The 16,634-nt window shown below is 42.7% G+C and overlaps 1 long non-coding RNA gene across 3 annotated transcripts; it reads right to left on the minus strand.

Annotated features, from left to right (window-relative positions):
* Nucleotides 1–2,106: 2,106 nt before the first annotated feature.
* Nucleotides 2,107–16,072, minus strand: LOC149127920 (uncharacterized). Of its 3 annotated transcripts, none has more exons than XR_016230113.1 (3): nt 15,810–16,063; nt 10,727–10,974; nt 2,107–2,243 (listed from the first exon to the last, which is right to left on the minus strand). It is a non-coding gene; the product is annotated as an uncharacterized LOC149127920 (long non-coding RNA). The 3 variants fall into 3 exon arrangements; XR_016230114.1 differs by lacking the exon at nt 2,107–2,243 and adding an exon at nt 15,088–15,148 and having other exon boundaries at nt 10,785–10,974; nt 15,810–16,065; XR_016230112.1 differs by lacking the exon at nt 2,107–2,243 and having other exon boundaries at nt 10,785–10,974; nt 15,810–16,072.
* Nucleotides 16,073–16,634: the final 562 nt, after the last annotated feature.

Below are 16,634 nucleotides of genomic sequence, written 5' to 3' on the forward strand. Positions count from 1 at the left end.
TCCATAACTCAGAAACCTATAGTACAACCTACTAAATTATTCAGATGTGAAATTACAACTTAACAGTCAGCCTGTGGTAAGGCTTATTTTATTGCTTTTCAATGAATACCTCCTAGGATGACTGCAGAGCTGCCCAGCAGGACCAAGCCCAAGATTCTGAGGATACTGATTCTGCCCAGGCCTCCCACCCAGTCACATCAGGTGATTTCTGGCTGCTGCACAACCACCACTACCAAACTGTGGTGACAATGACTTCAAAAATACTCTATATTGCAAGACATTCCAAAATGCTTGTGACTGTTTTACAGTAAAACATTCATCTTTGTATTTGAGGCAGCTCACTCTGAAACTGGTAAATGATGGAGCTCCTCTATAATAAATAGCTCCTCTATAATAAATTAGAGTGAAATGAGAATCATATGGTGAATATTTCTAGAAAGCTTCCAATTATGAAGAAAATGAAATAGTAGCTATTTTTCTCAAATTCTTGATTTTCAGAGAAAATGAGTACAATCCATTTTACCTTTTATATATTGAATTTAAAAAAAAAATTAGGGTCTGGCACTGTGGCATAGCAGGTAAAGCCACTGCCTGCAGTGCTGGCATCCCATATGGGCACCGGTTTGAATCCCAGATGTTCCACTTTAGCTCTCTGCTATGTCCTGGGAAAGAAGCAGATGATGGCCCAAGTCCTTGGGCCCTGTACCTGCGTGGGAGACCTGGAAGAAGCGCCTGGCTCCTGGCTTCAGATCGGCACAGCTTGGGCCACTGTGACCAATTGGAGAGTGAACCAGTGGATGGAAGACTTTCTCTCTCTCTCTCTCTCTCTCCCTCCCTCCCTGCCTCTCCTTCTCTAAATGTGTAACTCTTTCAATTAAATAAATAAATCTTTAAAAAAAGAATTTTCAATTGGGTGGTTTGATCAGGAAATGTTTAACTCATGTTTGAATGTAAGAGCACTCAAATCCTGGTAAAAGCATTTAGCCAACAAGCTGCAATTGATTTTCATGTCTGTAGCTTATAAAAACCCAGTTCATTCATTCAACAAATTTTAAGTGAGTCACTTCTATACATTAGACAACACTCTCCAAGCTAGAGATAGAGCAGTGACCAAAGATCCCCATCATCATGAGATTAGAGACACAGAACAAACAGAAGACAGGGAAAATCATACTTAGACCATTTGTGATAGCTGCCCAGGGAAAACACCACACAGAGCAAGGGGAGCAGAGTGACTGTGTGTGTGTGCATGTGTGGGCTTGTGCAACTATGTGTTCTCTTCTGTTTAGCATAGTCAGGAAAGATCTCCCTAATAAGCAGAGACCTGGAAAAATGGGGCTCAGAACCATAAAGATTACAGGTGGACAAGTCACCACTTAGAAGGAACAGCAGGGTCAGAGGCCTGAAGGAGCTCAGCCTGTGAAGAAAGGCTGGGGAAGCAGCCAGCGACAGATCTGCACAAGCAAAGGAAGCATAGAAGGGGATGGGGTGGTGCAAATTACATCCAACCTCATAGAATGGCATGGACACCACTGGAGGTTCTGTGCAGAAGAGTGGCAGTCCATGCCTTAGAAAGAACCCAGAGCTATGTTGCTCCACTGTAAGCAGGAGTGCAGCAGAGAGGTCAGCTAGAAGGTACCACCACCACTCAGGCAAGAGGGTGGGGAAGAGCAGCACCCAGAGAGGCAGGAGGATCATAAGCAAAGTCTGAAGACAGAACTCACAGGGGGTGCAGGGTTTAAAGAAAGTCCAGAGGACACCACATTTTGGGCTAAAATACCCAGAAATATAGAATTGTTGCTGACTTAGATAGAAAATACTGCAAGAGCACATTGAGGTGAAATAGAAAAATGGATACTCCAGAAATGTTAGGCTTGAGATCTGTATGAGGTATTCAGTGGGAGGTGGTTCAGGCAGTGTCTGGAGAACACAGAGGAGGTTTAGAGGCTCTTTGTGCCTTGGTCCATCTGTCAGCAACATGCCCTACTCATTATTAGCCCATGTGATACATGCAGCCCAAGCAATTACCACCAATAATTATTATTCACCAACTAATTCAAAAGCAGCAGGCAATATGAGACAAAGAGGGAAAGGAGAAAAAGAAATAGACATGAAGCTTACCCAGATGTTTTGGGTCAGAGGGTGTAGTGACAACACCACCATTTTTCCCCAAGTGCAGCAATGGCTAGTTCTGAAGCCATCTGTACTTCAGTATTAACTTTCCCCTTGAAGGTACCAGCACCCTGTATGAAGTCCAAATAGTCTGTTAGTAAACACAGTGGCCAAAACCAAATTAATGGCACCAGGCTTCCTTTCTGTGTTTTCCCTCTAAAGTTCCTGTAATAAAAAATATTTTCTATTTTAAATATCTGTGCTTTAGAGGCCAGCATTGTGGTTCAATAGGTTCAATTTCTGCTTGTGATGCTAGGATCTCATAAGAGCATCCACTCAAGTCCTGGCAGCTCCATTTCTGATCCACCTCGCTGATAATGTACCTGGAAAAGCAGCAGAAGATGGTCCAAATTCTTGGGCCTGGGCTACCTACATGGGAAACTTGGACAGAGTTCCAGGATCAAGATTTGAGAATGGCCCAGTCCCAGATTTTGCATCCCTTTGGGGAAGGAACCAGAGGATGAAAGATATTTCTCTGTCTCTCTGTATCTCTCTAACTCTGCCTTTCAAATAAGTAAATCTTTAAAAATTAGTAAACAAATACAGAAATATCTCTGCCTTGAAATGCTATCATTGTTTTTACATTTGTTCAGGATACTCTATTCCACAAATCTTCAGTCCTTGGAAGTACAATGGACTACATTTCCATTCCATTTTATGTACTCAGTAGACACAGATTCTTGGTCCTTCAATAAAAGGAATGTTCAGGCTTCACAACAACCCTGTGACAGGATCACTGCTTTATCAGCTTCATAGACAGGGACACTGAAGCACAGATTAAGTACTTTGCAGGGGGTCACAAAGCTGGGATTCTACTCCAGCACTCAATTCACAACATTTGTGTGAACACATTTGTGTGTTCTTAAAACACATTGCACTGCATGATGTAAATGAGATGTATTCTTACTTATCCTGCATCAGTAAGAAAAGTTGGTAAGAAGAGGTTGATGAGGTAGAGAAGTAAGCTGGAACAGCAGGAACAGAATTTGAAACTGAACTTCAGAGGACAGAAAAAAAAAAACCAGAAGACAACAAATAATCATCTTGCATTCAATACTTTTATTAAAGTCTCAAAGCTGAAAATATTAGAAATGCCAGGAATGTCCTTATGTCAGTCATGTGGATCTTTGTGAAATTTCCTAAAACTTGGTGGGAAAAAGCCTGGAAGAACTACCCACATTTTCTCTCAAACACAACCAGTTATTTCAATATATTTTGTTGAAAAATTAATTTTAACTTATATGAAATGTCATATTACCTTCTAATATACCTGTTTCTCTCATGTGGGCATGGAGATTTTTTCCCCATCGAATTTAACTCTGTTCCAGAAGTAAATCCAAATATCTAGGGGTTTGCATTATTCTACTTTACATTATTTTAACTACAATACCTGAGAAGAGTTTCTTTGGAAAGAAAGGATTTGTTTCAGCTTATGGTTGGAGGCTACAGAATCTGGTGGCTCCATAGTACATCGTGGATAGACATTGCTCATGGATGTGGAGGCATCATCATATATTGTCAGGAAGGGGAGATACAACAGTTAGGCAGAGCCTGAACTCAAATGATCAAATCTCTCTTGAGAACTGCTATCTCTGTGTGCTGATATCACAGTTTCACACATAGAAAATTCTAAAGACTCTATCAAAAATATATTAGAACTTACAAACAAGTTCGGTAAGTTTTAGGATACAAAATCAGCACACAAAAGTCATTTCTATTTCTATACATTAAAAACAAACTGAAAAATAAAATAAGAAAATAATCCTATGATGGCCTTAATGCTGGTAACAATGTCACAGGTATATGCTTATCACCAACAGAGCAAGCTGTGAATACCTATTTTTATATCAATCATACCACAGTAAAGTGTTTTTTAAAAGTTTTGTGTAAGGTAAGGTCCAGAGCTGTGGCGGGCAAAGCTTCTGCCTGCAGTGCCAGCAACTCATATGGGCACTGCTTCAAGTCCTGGCTTCTCTAATTCTAATCCAGCTCTCTGCTATTGCCTGGGAAAGTAGTAGAAAATGCTCCAAGTTCTTAGGACCCTGCATCCATATGGGAGACCTGGAAGAAGCTCCTGGCTCTGGATTGGCACAACTCTGACCATTGCAGGCATCTGGGAAGTGAACCAGTGGATGGAAGTGCTCTCTCTCCCTGCTTCTGCCTCTCTGTAACTCTGCCTTTCAAATAAATAAATAAATTTTTTAAAAAATTTTTTGTGTATGTCTGTACATGCATATATACATATGTATACATATATTTTTTAAATATTTATTTGAAAAGCAGAATGGAAGAAAGAAGGAGATAGACAAAGAGATCTTCTATTCACTGTTTTACTTCCAAAATGGCTCAAATCAGTTCTGGTCAGAACAAAGCCAGGACACTGGAACTCTATCTGTGTCTCCTAGATAAGGGTCAGGGGCCCAAGCACTTGAGCCAACTGCTGCTGCCTTCCCAGGTGCATTAGCAGGAAGCTGGATTAGAGGCACACCAGCCTGCATCCTAACTGACTCACTGATATGGGATGCCAGTGCTGCAAGTGGCAGCTTAACTTGCTGTGCCATAATGCTGACTCCTAAGTATGTATTTTTGAAATCCCCTCTGTGGAATAAGAGTAATGGTGCAACAATGCCAGCATCCGTGTCAGTACTGTCAGTCAATTTCTTTTTTTAACTTTTCAACTGTTTTCTTTTTGTAGAAAACTTTTAATAAATATAAATTTCAAAAGTACAACTATTGGATTATAGCAGTTTTCCCCCCATAACCTCCCTCCCATCTGCAAACCATCCCATCCCCTACTCCCTCTCCCATCCCATTCTTCATTAAGATTCATTTTTAATTATCTTTATATACAGAAGATCAACTTAGTATATATACTAAGTAAAGATTTCAACAGACTGTACCCACACAGACACACAAAGTATAAAGTACTGTTTGAAGACTAGTTTTAGCATTAATTGGCATAGTACAACAAATTAAGGACAGAGATCCTACATAGGGAATAGGTGCACAGTGACTCCTATCATATTGTAGAATACTCACAAACACTATTTGGTTCCATTATATTGCTCCTGGGCTAAAGTCTCTAGATGTGTCTAGGTGTAGTTTCATAATCAAGCCCAGTGTGGTCAGTGGGTATAGTTACCAATGAAGGTAGTTAAGCTACACAACTGGCAGGCAACTCATTGCACAAATCCTCTGACTACAGTGCCAGCATCCCATATGGATGCTATTTCCAGTCCTGAAAGCTCCATTTCTGATCCAGCTCTTTGTTCCATCCTGGAAAAACATAAGAAGCTGGCCCAAGTGCTTGGGTCCCTGCACCTATGCGGGAGACATGAAAGAAGCTTCTGGCTCTGGCTTCAGATTGGCCCAGCTCCAGCTGTTGCAGCCATTAGGGGAGTGAACCAGTAGATGGAAGATCTATCTCTCTCTGCAACCATCTCTCTGTAATTCTACCTTCCAAATAAGTAAATAAATCTTTAAAAATTTACTTTTCTATTTTAAATGAATTATTTATCTGAATGGCAGAGAGAGAGAGAGAGATCTTCCATCTGCAGGTTCACTCCCCAGATGGCCACAAAGGCCATGGCTGAGCTTGGTTGAAGCCAGGAGCTTTAGCTTTTTCCGAGTATCCCACATGGGTGCAATACCTAAGCACTTGAGCCATCTCCCACTGCTGTCTAAGGCACATTATCAGGGAGCTGAATCAGAACTGTACAGCTGGGATTCAAATTGGCAATGATATGGGAAGTTGGCACCACAGATGGCTGCTTTACTTGCTACACCACAATGCTTGCCCCAAGATCTATTAAGAAGGGATCATTTCATTTACTCATTAAAATGCCAGTACTTGAAGTCTGGCATTTTTGTTTATTTTTAGATTAATCAGTGTTTAAATTATGTTTTATTACGAAAGCACATTTTTAAATTAATTTTTGAAACTAATTACATTGTTATGTAAACCAAAACTTCTCATTAAGTTGTTTTTGAATGTTGGGTGAATTTAGTGGGAAGAAAAAGTAAATATCTTTACTTTTGTTTATAAAAACATAGTCTACCAGAGTGTTATAAACTCTAGAAATCACAGTAAATCTTTAAACTTGAGAGACAACATTTAAGTAGAGAAGCAATGCTCTAAGTAAAAGAAACAGAAACCTACAACTTGACTAGTTCAAGTCTCTATGAATTTATTCTTTTGTATGATCTAAAGTAACAGTTTTATAAATCTGTCAGCTTTCTTTAATCAGAATTTTTTAGTTTGTTCATTTCATCAGAAATCTGTATTTATAAATACTTGATAGAATCTTCTCTGTTTGTAAATGTTTTTAGCAAAGAAACAGCACTATTGATGGCAAAAAAAAAAAAAACTTAAAATCACCATAATTAAAATTTGAGTAACAATTTACTGGAAAACAAGGAGACATAGTTACATGTATTGTATATAGGATTTTGATAAAGACAGAAGTGTTTTTACAAACTCTTTTATGTTTTTTTAGGCCAGCATAATCTGGGTGTGAATTTTCTTTTGCAGAATTCTGATAGGTGACAGGCAAAATGCTCAAAAGCAAGAATACACAACAAACTAACAAGAGTATTACAAATCAAATTGTATCTTAAACACAACAAGCAATATAATTGTAGGCATATTATTGCTGTCTGTATAAGTACAGTAAGAAAAGCTTATTTGTTACAAGATTAATCTCAGATTTAGAAATTTTTCAATTTTCCATTTTTATGTATTAAAATATTATATTTAGTATTTTTAAAGCACAATAGTATTTTCAAAACTATTTAATTTTTGAGGTCTCTATTGTGAAGGGAGGGGCAACTCCAAGGATTTTTACAGACTCCAGTCTTTTATTAAGAAGATACAATCATGAAAGATAACATTGTATCAGAACTACCAGACATTATTGTCATATAACCTATAGAATACTTACATCAATAATGTATCTATGTGAAAGTAACTTTAAATTTAGCATGAATCTACAATTCAGCAATGCTCCATATATATCACTAGGTGTCTAATTAGCAATCATCTCTACTGAATGACAGATAGATTCTTTGAGGACCCTTGGGCTTCCAGCTGGAAATCACAGTCAAATGACTTAACTTGAAACAACTAATTTTTCAAAATGCATATTAATAATCTTAACTCTTGAAGTTAAAGTGAATTAGCAGGAAGCTAATGTAGCCTTCCAAGCCTCAGCTTAACCCACTGTGTCATAGCACAAGCCACTATCTGAGGCTTTTAAGATAAGCATTTTTAGGGTCTGGTCATAACAGAGTCAGGAGCTCCCTCCAGGTCTCTCATGTGGATGGCAGAGTTCTAGCACTTAAGTCATCTGCTGTTTCTTAGGCCATTAGCAGGGAACTGGATCTGAAATGAAGCAGCTGGGATTCAAACTGGCACACATATGGGTTGCCAGCATTACAGGCAGTAGCTTTGCCTGCTACACCAGGACTACCCCATTACTAACAATGTTTTAAGAAAACCTTGTTATTTTCACACAGGGGACTAAATTTTAGGGTTTTTTTTTAAAATTGTATATCTGAAAGACAGAGTTACAGAGAGAGGCAGAGACACAGAGAGAGATGTCTTCCATCCGCTGGTTCACCCCCCACTGGCTGCAATGGCCAGAGCTGAAGCCAGGAGCCAGGAGCTTCCCCAAGCTTCCCCCAGGGCTCCGATGTGGGTGCAGGGGCCGAAGGACTTGGGCCATCTTCCACTGCTCTCCCAGGCCACAACAGAGAGCCAGATCAGAAGAGAAGCAGCCAGGACTAGAACCGGTACCCATATGGGATGCAGGCCAGGGATTTAACCTGCTATACCACAGTAGCAGTATACTACTAAATGTTAGGTTTTATAAACATAAATCATTTTAATCTAGTCTCTGTCAATGCAATCTCTCAAAAGATTTCATTTTTTACAAACTTTTAAAATTTTTTCCTTATTTTTAGGATAATTGTCGCTCCCCCTCTTCGTGGAGGAACGACACAGGACCCTGCGCTGTTCTTTTGTATGCTCGGCCCTCCCCGGGTTTGCTGCTGGTTCTTCCCAGGTTGGCTACTATCCCTTCCACCTCCGTGGAAGGGCAGTTCCCCCTGGCCACATTCCCCACTTCCGCAGGGGAGCAGCACACCGCCAGCCGGCTCTCTCGGGGGCTGCACAGGTGTTCCCTTAGATGTTCCCCTTAGATGTTCCTGGTGAATGCCGTCTCTCTCCTTCTTTATAGTCCTCCTCTGCCAATCCCAACTCGGCTGCCCACATGCCGAGCACGCCGCTCTCCTCCAATCAGGAGCAAGTCCTACAGTTTATTGATTGAACTGGAGGCAGCTGTGCGGAAGCTGTTTACTTCTCTCCCAGCGCCATATTGTGGGAGAGCAGATGCATAGAATAAGTCTTAATTCCAGTAACTCAGTCCAGTCCGGGCTGCTCCCCACAGATCCCCCTTTCTTTTTATTTTTTGGCGTTGATACGCGCCTGTCTTCGGTGTCCCGCGGCACACACTCTGCTCTACTTGCTAGAGTTGCCACAGGTTCTTACAAGTCCTATCAATCAGGCAAACCGAATCCGGGTCCTCTCTTCGCCATGTTGTGAGGAGGTTTTTAGGCGCTGATGCGTGCCTGTGTTCGGTGACCTGCGGCTCACACTCTGGTCAAGCCGCCTGCTGGTGCTTACCGCCTTAATCAGGCAGACCGAATCCAAGCCTCCTAATTGCTGTATTGTGGGGAGGCCTTACTGATGTTAATTCGTGCCTGTCTTCGGTGACCTGCGGCGCATAAGCTGCTAGCCGCCCGCAGGTGCTCATCGCCTCACTTAATCAGGCAGACCGAATCCAAGCTCTCACATTGCAGTGTTGTGGGGAGGCCTTATTGATGTTAATTCGTGCCTGTCTTCGGTGACCTGCGGCGCATAAGCTGCTAGCCACCGCAGGTGCTCATCGCCTCACTAATCGGGCAGACCGAATCCAAGCCTTCTAATTGCGGCATTGTGGGGAGGCCTTTCTATTTCTCTATTTCTCTATCTCCGGGCATTCCTATTTCTCCCATTTTACTTCTATCTTCCAGCATTCCTATTTCTCTCATTTTACTTCTAAACTTCTGTTTCTCTTATCCCCGCGGCTTCCTGGCACCCGCCCTGAGGCTGTTTCTCGGAGGCTTTCCGGCTGAGCCGCTTCAGCCCGCGTCTCTCTCATCTGCGCGGCTCGGCTTTGCGCGCACACTCCGCGGTCTCGCACTTAGCCCAGCGTTCCCTATCTACTTGTGCCCCGCACGCTCTCTCTGCGCACGGCAGCCTCCGCGAGTCACACAGCATAGCCTACGTCTCCGCCACTAGCATTCAATCTAAGTTCCCCGGGCTAACCTGGCAAATTCAACCCAGCTCACGTCTCCGCCCCACGATTTGGCTTCCCGTCCTTTGCTCCCCGGGCTAATCAGACGGATCCCAATCTGGCTTACGTTTCTGCTTCTGGTTTTTTCGCCCCCTATTCCTGGGCTAACTTGAGAATCCCAAAGTGGCTTTCGTTTCCGCCTCGGCCTGCCCCCCACGGCTTCAATTTCCCTAACATTTTTCTCTACCCGGTATGTTTCCCCAAGCTTTCCTCCAACAATACTCCTCCCTCATTTCTCCTGGCCTCTCCCCACAGTCCGCATCTGAGTCTGTTTGTTCTAGATTTCACTTTCGCTTTCAACCTTAGAGATTTCTCCCAGCTTCCCCCCGTAGTCCGTATCCGAGTCTATGCCTAGGCTTTCAACAGCTTCCTCCGGCACCCTTTTCGTCCGGCTTTTCCCTAGGCTGTTTGCTAGTCTCTCTCTCCGATATTTTCCCATTTCTTCCCGTTTCTTCCCTCCTAAGTTTTCTATCCGTCCTAGGTTTCCTAATCCGAGTCACGGCACCATTATGTCACTCCCCCTCTTCGTGGAGGAACGACACAGGACCCTGCGCTGTTCTTTTGTCTGCTCGGCCCTCCCCGGGTTTGCTGCTGGTTCTTCCCAGGTTGGCTACTATCCCTTCCACCTCCGTGGAAGGGCAGTTCCCCCTGGCCACATTCCCCACTTCCGCAGGGGAGCGGCACACCGCCGGCCGGCTCTCTCGGGGGCTGCACAGGTGTTCCCTTAGATGTTCCCCTTAGATGTTCCTGGTGAATGCCGTCTCTCTCCTTCTTTATAGTCCTCCTCTGCCAATCCCAACTTGGCTGCCCACACGCCGAGTACGCTGCTCTCCTCCAATCAGTAGCAAGTCCTACAGTTTATTGATTGAACTGGAGGCAGCTGTGCGGAAGCTGTTTACTTCTCTCCCAGCGCCATATTGTGGGAGAGCAGATGCATAGAATAAGTCTTAATTCCAGTAACTCAGTCCAGTCTGGGCTGCTCCCCACAATAATTATTATCATTAGTGAAAATATGTCTCTTTTATCCTATAGTTTTACTTAAGAAAAACACATTTTTATAATTTTAAAACATTTTTAGAAGCTATTGTAATCCATAAGCTGTACTTTGGAAATTTATGTTCATTAAATAAAATATAAAAAAATTTTTTTAAACTCCTTACCTAGTTTTCTTTTATATTTTATATGCTTCCATTTAATTTTTCTTTTATTATTATTAAAGACAGAGTTACAGAGAAAGGTAGAGATAGAGAGAGAGGTCTTCCTTCCGCTGGTTCACTCCCCAGTTGGCTTCAATGGCTGGAGCTGTGCCGATGCAAAGCCAGGAGCCAGGAGCTTCTTCTGGGTCTCCCACGTGCAGGGGCCCAAGGACTTGGGAATCTTCTACTGCTATCCCAGGCCATACTGAAAGCTGGATTGGAAGAGGAGCAGCTGTGATTAGAACCAGTGCCCATATGGGATGCTGGCACTTCAGGCCAGGGCTTTAAACCACAACACAGGCCTCTCCATTTAATTTGAAACATTCCCTTAAAAATATCTAAAAGCAAAACATTTTTAACAAAAGTATGATAGATTTTTTATTATAATTTATATATTTTTCCTTTTTCTTTTACTTTTTTTTGTTTTTTTTAAATTCATTTTTGCTTTACTTTTTCTTTTTTGTTTGTTGTTACATATAGAAATTTTGCCTTTCGTTACTTTGAAGCAGTCTTGAATTCTTTGTCATATATGAATAATTTTAATTAAATTTTTAAAATGTATATAAAGGGAACAAATTTCATGTATTTCTTATGCACATTTTTAAGAAAATAATATTTCCCACCTACCCTCATAAGCTTCCCTGCTCTTACCCTCCCTCTTCCTTCCTTATTTGAGTTCCTGTAATGACATATTTCTAATTTATTTTATAATCACAAGATTAACTTTCCACTAAATAAAGAATTCAATAAGTAGTTAGAAAAACCACAGTTCCTCAGGAGTAAAGAATATAAACAATCATCAAATCCAAAACTGTAAATTTCATTAATATAAATTACATTTTTGGATTCTGTATATTAATGCAAGTCAGAGAAAACAGCATTTGGCTTATTTCATTGAGCATAATGATCTCCAATTGCATCCACTTCTGTTGTGAAATCAGGGTTTCGCTATTTTTTATGGCTGGGTAATATTTCATCATGTGTATATAACACAATTTCTTTATGCAGTCCTAAGCTGATGGATATTTGGGTTGATTCCATATCTTAGCTATTTTGAATTGAGCTGCTGTAAACATGAGGCTACAGATAATTCATCATATGCTGTATATCAACAATGTATATAAGCATACTTGGTAACAGACCCAAAAATACTATTTTATACAATTTAAGAAGCCAAGGCATTAAACTGATATCAAAATATTTATTACATTTACATTCATCTAATTTATATTTTTTTAAAGATTTATTTTACTTTATTTCAAAGTCACAGCTACACAGAGAGAGAGTCAGAGAGAGAGTGAAGTCTTCTATCTGATGGTTCACTCCCCAGATGACCACAACAGCCAGAGCTGCGCTGATCTGAAGCCAGAAGCCAGGAGCTTCTTCTGGGTCTCCCAAATGGGTGCAGGGGCCCAAGGACTTGAGCCATCTTCTACTGCTTTCCCAGACCATAGCAGAGAGCTGGATGGGAAGTGGAGCAGCCAGTTCTTGAACTGGCACCCATATGGAATGCTGGCGCTTCAGGCCAGGGCGTTAACCTGCTGAGCCACAGTGCCAGTCCCATCATCTAATTTATATTTAACAAATTTTTTTACTTTAGTTATGGAAACTGAAATATCAGACAAGCATATTCTAGTTCAACTGCTATCCTTGAGACACAGAACACTATTGTATTTTGACATAATTTATTTATATTTTTATAATCTTAAACATCTAACAGATATAACTTTGATCCTAATTGGCCAATAAACACAGGCAAACATATGTTAACAAACTTGAAGAAATCTTTTTTATTTTACCAACAAACTTTAGCTATTCATCAGATTTATAGAAGTCCTGTGCCACACAGCTTAATTTAATAGTTTTAAATGTATGTAAATATGTATGTTTTAAATTTTAATGTTTTAAATTTAAATGTTTTAAATAGTTTTAAATTTATGTAAATATGTAATATCAGTAAACCAAGCAAAATACAGCTCTTAAGGGATTTTTAAGGGATTTTTAATAAGTAGACACAAAATACAACATGTTTATAATTTAACATATATATAACATATATCACAAGAAAAATCAAGCAGTTCTGTAGCAACTTAAAAAAAAAAACTATTACTGAGACTGGCGCTGTGGTACAGCAGGTAAGGCCACCGCTTGCGCTTGCAGTGCCAGAATCCCATACAGGTGCTGGTGCAAGTCCCAGCTGCTCCATTTCTGGTCCAGTTCTGTGCTATGGTCTGGGAAAGCAGTAGAAGATGGCCCAAGTCCTTGGGCCCTGTTCACCCACATGGGAGACCCAGAGGAGTCTCCTGGCTCTCGGCTTCAGATTGGCGCAATTCCAGCCGTGCAGAGGACCTCTCTCTCTCTGTAACTCTGACTTTCAAATAAATAATCTTTTTTAAAAAATCTATTACTTTCTTCTTTTAATAAAATTAATTTATTTCTTTCTCTTAGTTATGATATTTTTCACTAAAAATTGTGTTTAATTAAAAAAACAAAGTGATTTTAAACTATAACATCAACACCTCAACAGGAATATGCAGAGGGAAAAAATGTAACTTGAATATTTATGTCAAAAAAAAAAAAACAACCCTAATCCCAGCAAAGGAGCTGAACATTTTCTCATGCAATGAATACTACACCTGAATTTCCGAGCCTTTGACACTCTAATAGAGAGATGTTTTCTATGGCATATTCTTATGGGTCTTGTTCCCCACTGGCAACTGCACCAGGGGCTTCTGTGGGGAGCTCCAACTGGCTTTAAGAGAACAAAGGGAGTCCTAGACCTGAGTCTTTGGAATCTACTACATACATAATAAGACCATGCAGTATTTCCAGTTTTGTTCTCATACAACAATAATTACAGGGTGCACAAATCAGCTGGGATATCTCAGAGGACTTTCAGGTGAATTGAGTTGCCCATTTTTTTTTTTTTTGACAGGCAGAGTGGACAGTGACAGAGAGAGACAGAGAGAAAGGTTTTCCTTTGCTGTTGGTTCACCCTCCAATGGCCACCGCGGCCAGCATGCTGCAGCCGGCGCACCACGCTGATCCGATGGCAGGAGCCAGGTGCTTCTCCTGGTCTCCATGGGGTGCAGGGCCCAAGTACTTGGGCCATCCTCCACTGCACTCCCTGGCCACAGCAGAGAGCTGGCCTGGAAGAGGGGCAACCGGGACAGAATCCGGCACCCTGATCAGGACTAGAACCCAGTATGCTGGCACCGCAAGGCGGAGGATTAGCCTATTGAGCCGCGATGCCGGCAAGTTGCCCATATTTTACCAAAGATTAATTCTCACACAGTGTACTCATGGAAACCAAATCCTCCTTGCTGAGGGACTGGGACTAACTAGAGTCTTAAGATTCTTGTCTCACATCAACCAGAACTAAGACACATGACCTTAGTGAGGCCCAACTGGCAGGAAGCCCAAACAAATGGCACAGAAACAGGATTCCCAGTGTCCACTAAGTTCAACTTAGTTATTGAGCCCTGGGATTCCAAACAGTACCATTTCCTTGTACCAACAAAGTGCTTATAGGCAGCTGATGTCACAGAAGAACAGAAAGTAAAGTGTCCACAAAAATGGACTCAGCAGCTTCTGGAATATCCCTGAAATCCCAACCATGGGGTCAGCTCCCCAAGAGCAGCCTGGAGAACACAAGCAGTGCTTGCCTTTCCCCAGTAACATGTGAGGACTAGACCCCTACTGCTGACTGCCATTTGTTACCAGTCAAAATGTGGCCCAGGCTGCTCACCTCTGAACAGCCAGTTCACCAGAGATGATTGCTGATGCAAGTGCACTGCTTTATTTAAGACACCAGCATTCTTGGAGTAAAAGCAGACCTCTTTGATGCCAAATATGCTCTTTCCCAAGAATGATGGCTTCTTGAAGAAACCTGGTTCTTAAGGGAACCTGGTTCCTTTCACTGACTCTCATCTCTGATGAACTGTCTAGTGGTGGGCAGCCTGGACCTACTTTTGACCCCTAAAATACACCCTGGCACTCTGAAAAGAAATGTGGACATCTCAACCATTCACTTAACCACTAGCCCAAATGTCCATTCTTTTCTTAGTAAGTTTTGATAGCTCTTATTGTTTTTTTTCTTTGTACTATAACACCATCTGAAATAATTTTTTCATTACTATATATAAAAATATAATTCATTTTCTTACCTAAGAGAGATCATTTAATTCAAACAATAAGAACAACAAAAAATGCTTCTTGGAGGATTGAGACTTCAGTGACTCATGGGGGAACCAGAGCATTTGGTTTGGGAAGCAGAGGTAGGCAGCTGAGACACCTCCACTTGAACTGACCTACTGGCCACTTACCAAGGTGAACTGATGCAATGATTGTTGGTCCCTGGAAATACGTACGCCATAACACAGGAAACTTCACAACAGAGATTTGTTCATAGTAAGGACTAAAAATAATTTTCTCTACTAATATCGCAAAGAAATCACTTAAAACGCTGAAATAAATGTGTAGGGTTAGCTGACATGTGAGTCCTACCAATATATCATCAATTTAACACGTTTAGGTCCATAAAAATTCTCATTTAAACCAAGTCAAGCATGATAAAAGTACGAATAAGACGCCGTGTCCCCGCACAAGTCCCCAGATCGCCTATGCACTGTGGCGATCTCCTGCAGTAAAGCAGGGATTTCGCCCCAGCCCCTCCCCGTCTGACAAAGGTCTCTCAACATCAAGTCCTCCGGATTTCCTCACTACCTCTACACTTCTCAAGCTCGGGGCGCCCGGGCTCAGCTGCGGTCCCCCGTGCCCTTGGGGAACCGCACCACGTATTAGATCGGCAATGGAGCTGCTGAATAAACTAAATAGTAAGCGACTGAAAGACCTGGGCGGCAGGGGTTCCTCGAGCCCCGCGCTGAAATCAGTGGGGACGCTCGAGGAGAAATCCGAGTTCTCTTTTCCAACTGTTGAAAGGAGACGGGGAGCTGACCCCAGATCTGCACCCTGGGGTGAACCCCAAGGTGAACACAGCAACTGCCGCGCCCGCCTCCCCAGCCCAAACCTCCGGGCTTGCACAAACCAGTAGACTCTGGCCGCGAGAAACAGAGGAGCTTCTGGGACTGGCCTCAGGACGCGTTCTTCTCACACCAGCGCTGCAGAGTGGGCGACCAAGCCGGGCTCCGGGAGCGCCGTCCCCGAAGTCCGCCGCGACGCCCACCTGGAGGCGACCTCGCAGAGGGCCCCTGAGGCCTGGCGCAAAGGGCGGGTCAGCTCCGCCGCAGCCAATCCCGGCGGAGGGAGGAACTCGGGCTCTGTGACGCGCGGAGGGGGAGGGCGGAGCGTCAGTCCTGGAGGGGTGCGCGCGAGCGCACAGGGGGAGGCGTGGCCCGGGTTAGTGCGCATGCGTCGCACGCTGCGCGGGCCGGGGAGGGGGGTGGGGTCGGCCTCACGCAGCCTCCGATCGAGGCCTGGAGCCGGTTTTCTGCATTTGGCTTCTGACTCGCTGTCGGCCAAGCAGTTCTGTGTGTGGGGTGATACCATGTCTGCGCTGCTGGCCTTCTGCTCACAGCCTGGAAGAGCAGATTCGTTCCGGTGTGAGCACAGTAAAACAGCTCGGCTGTATAGAATGCAGTGTGCAGTTTTGTGTAAGCCTCGGGTAATTAGCCGTGGTTGGTGGTGTTTGTCGGATTCTAGACTTTGCGTTCTTATTTTCTTGGTATGTTTTCTTTCCCATGTGGACTAGTTATGCCTGCTACATTAAATATGAATGTGGTAGTAAGAATTTCCTTATTCAACAAGCACTTGTTAGTATTATCAGAAATGCTTGGGGCCGGAGCCGTGGCTCACTTGGTTAATCCTCTGCCTGCGGAGCCGGCATCCCATATGGGCGCCGGGTTCTAGTCCC

This window comes from Oryctolagus cuniculus, chromosome 2 (assembly GCF_051225735.1).
Source record: "Oryctolagus cuniculus isolate XC-2025 breed Fujian yellow rabbit chromosome 2, ASM5122573v1, whole genome shotgun sequence".
Taxonomy (NCBI): Eukaryota; Metazoa; Chordata; class Mammalia; order Lagomorpha; family Leporidae; genus Oryctolagus; species Oryctolagus cuniculus.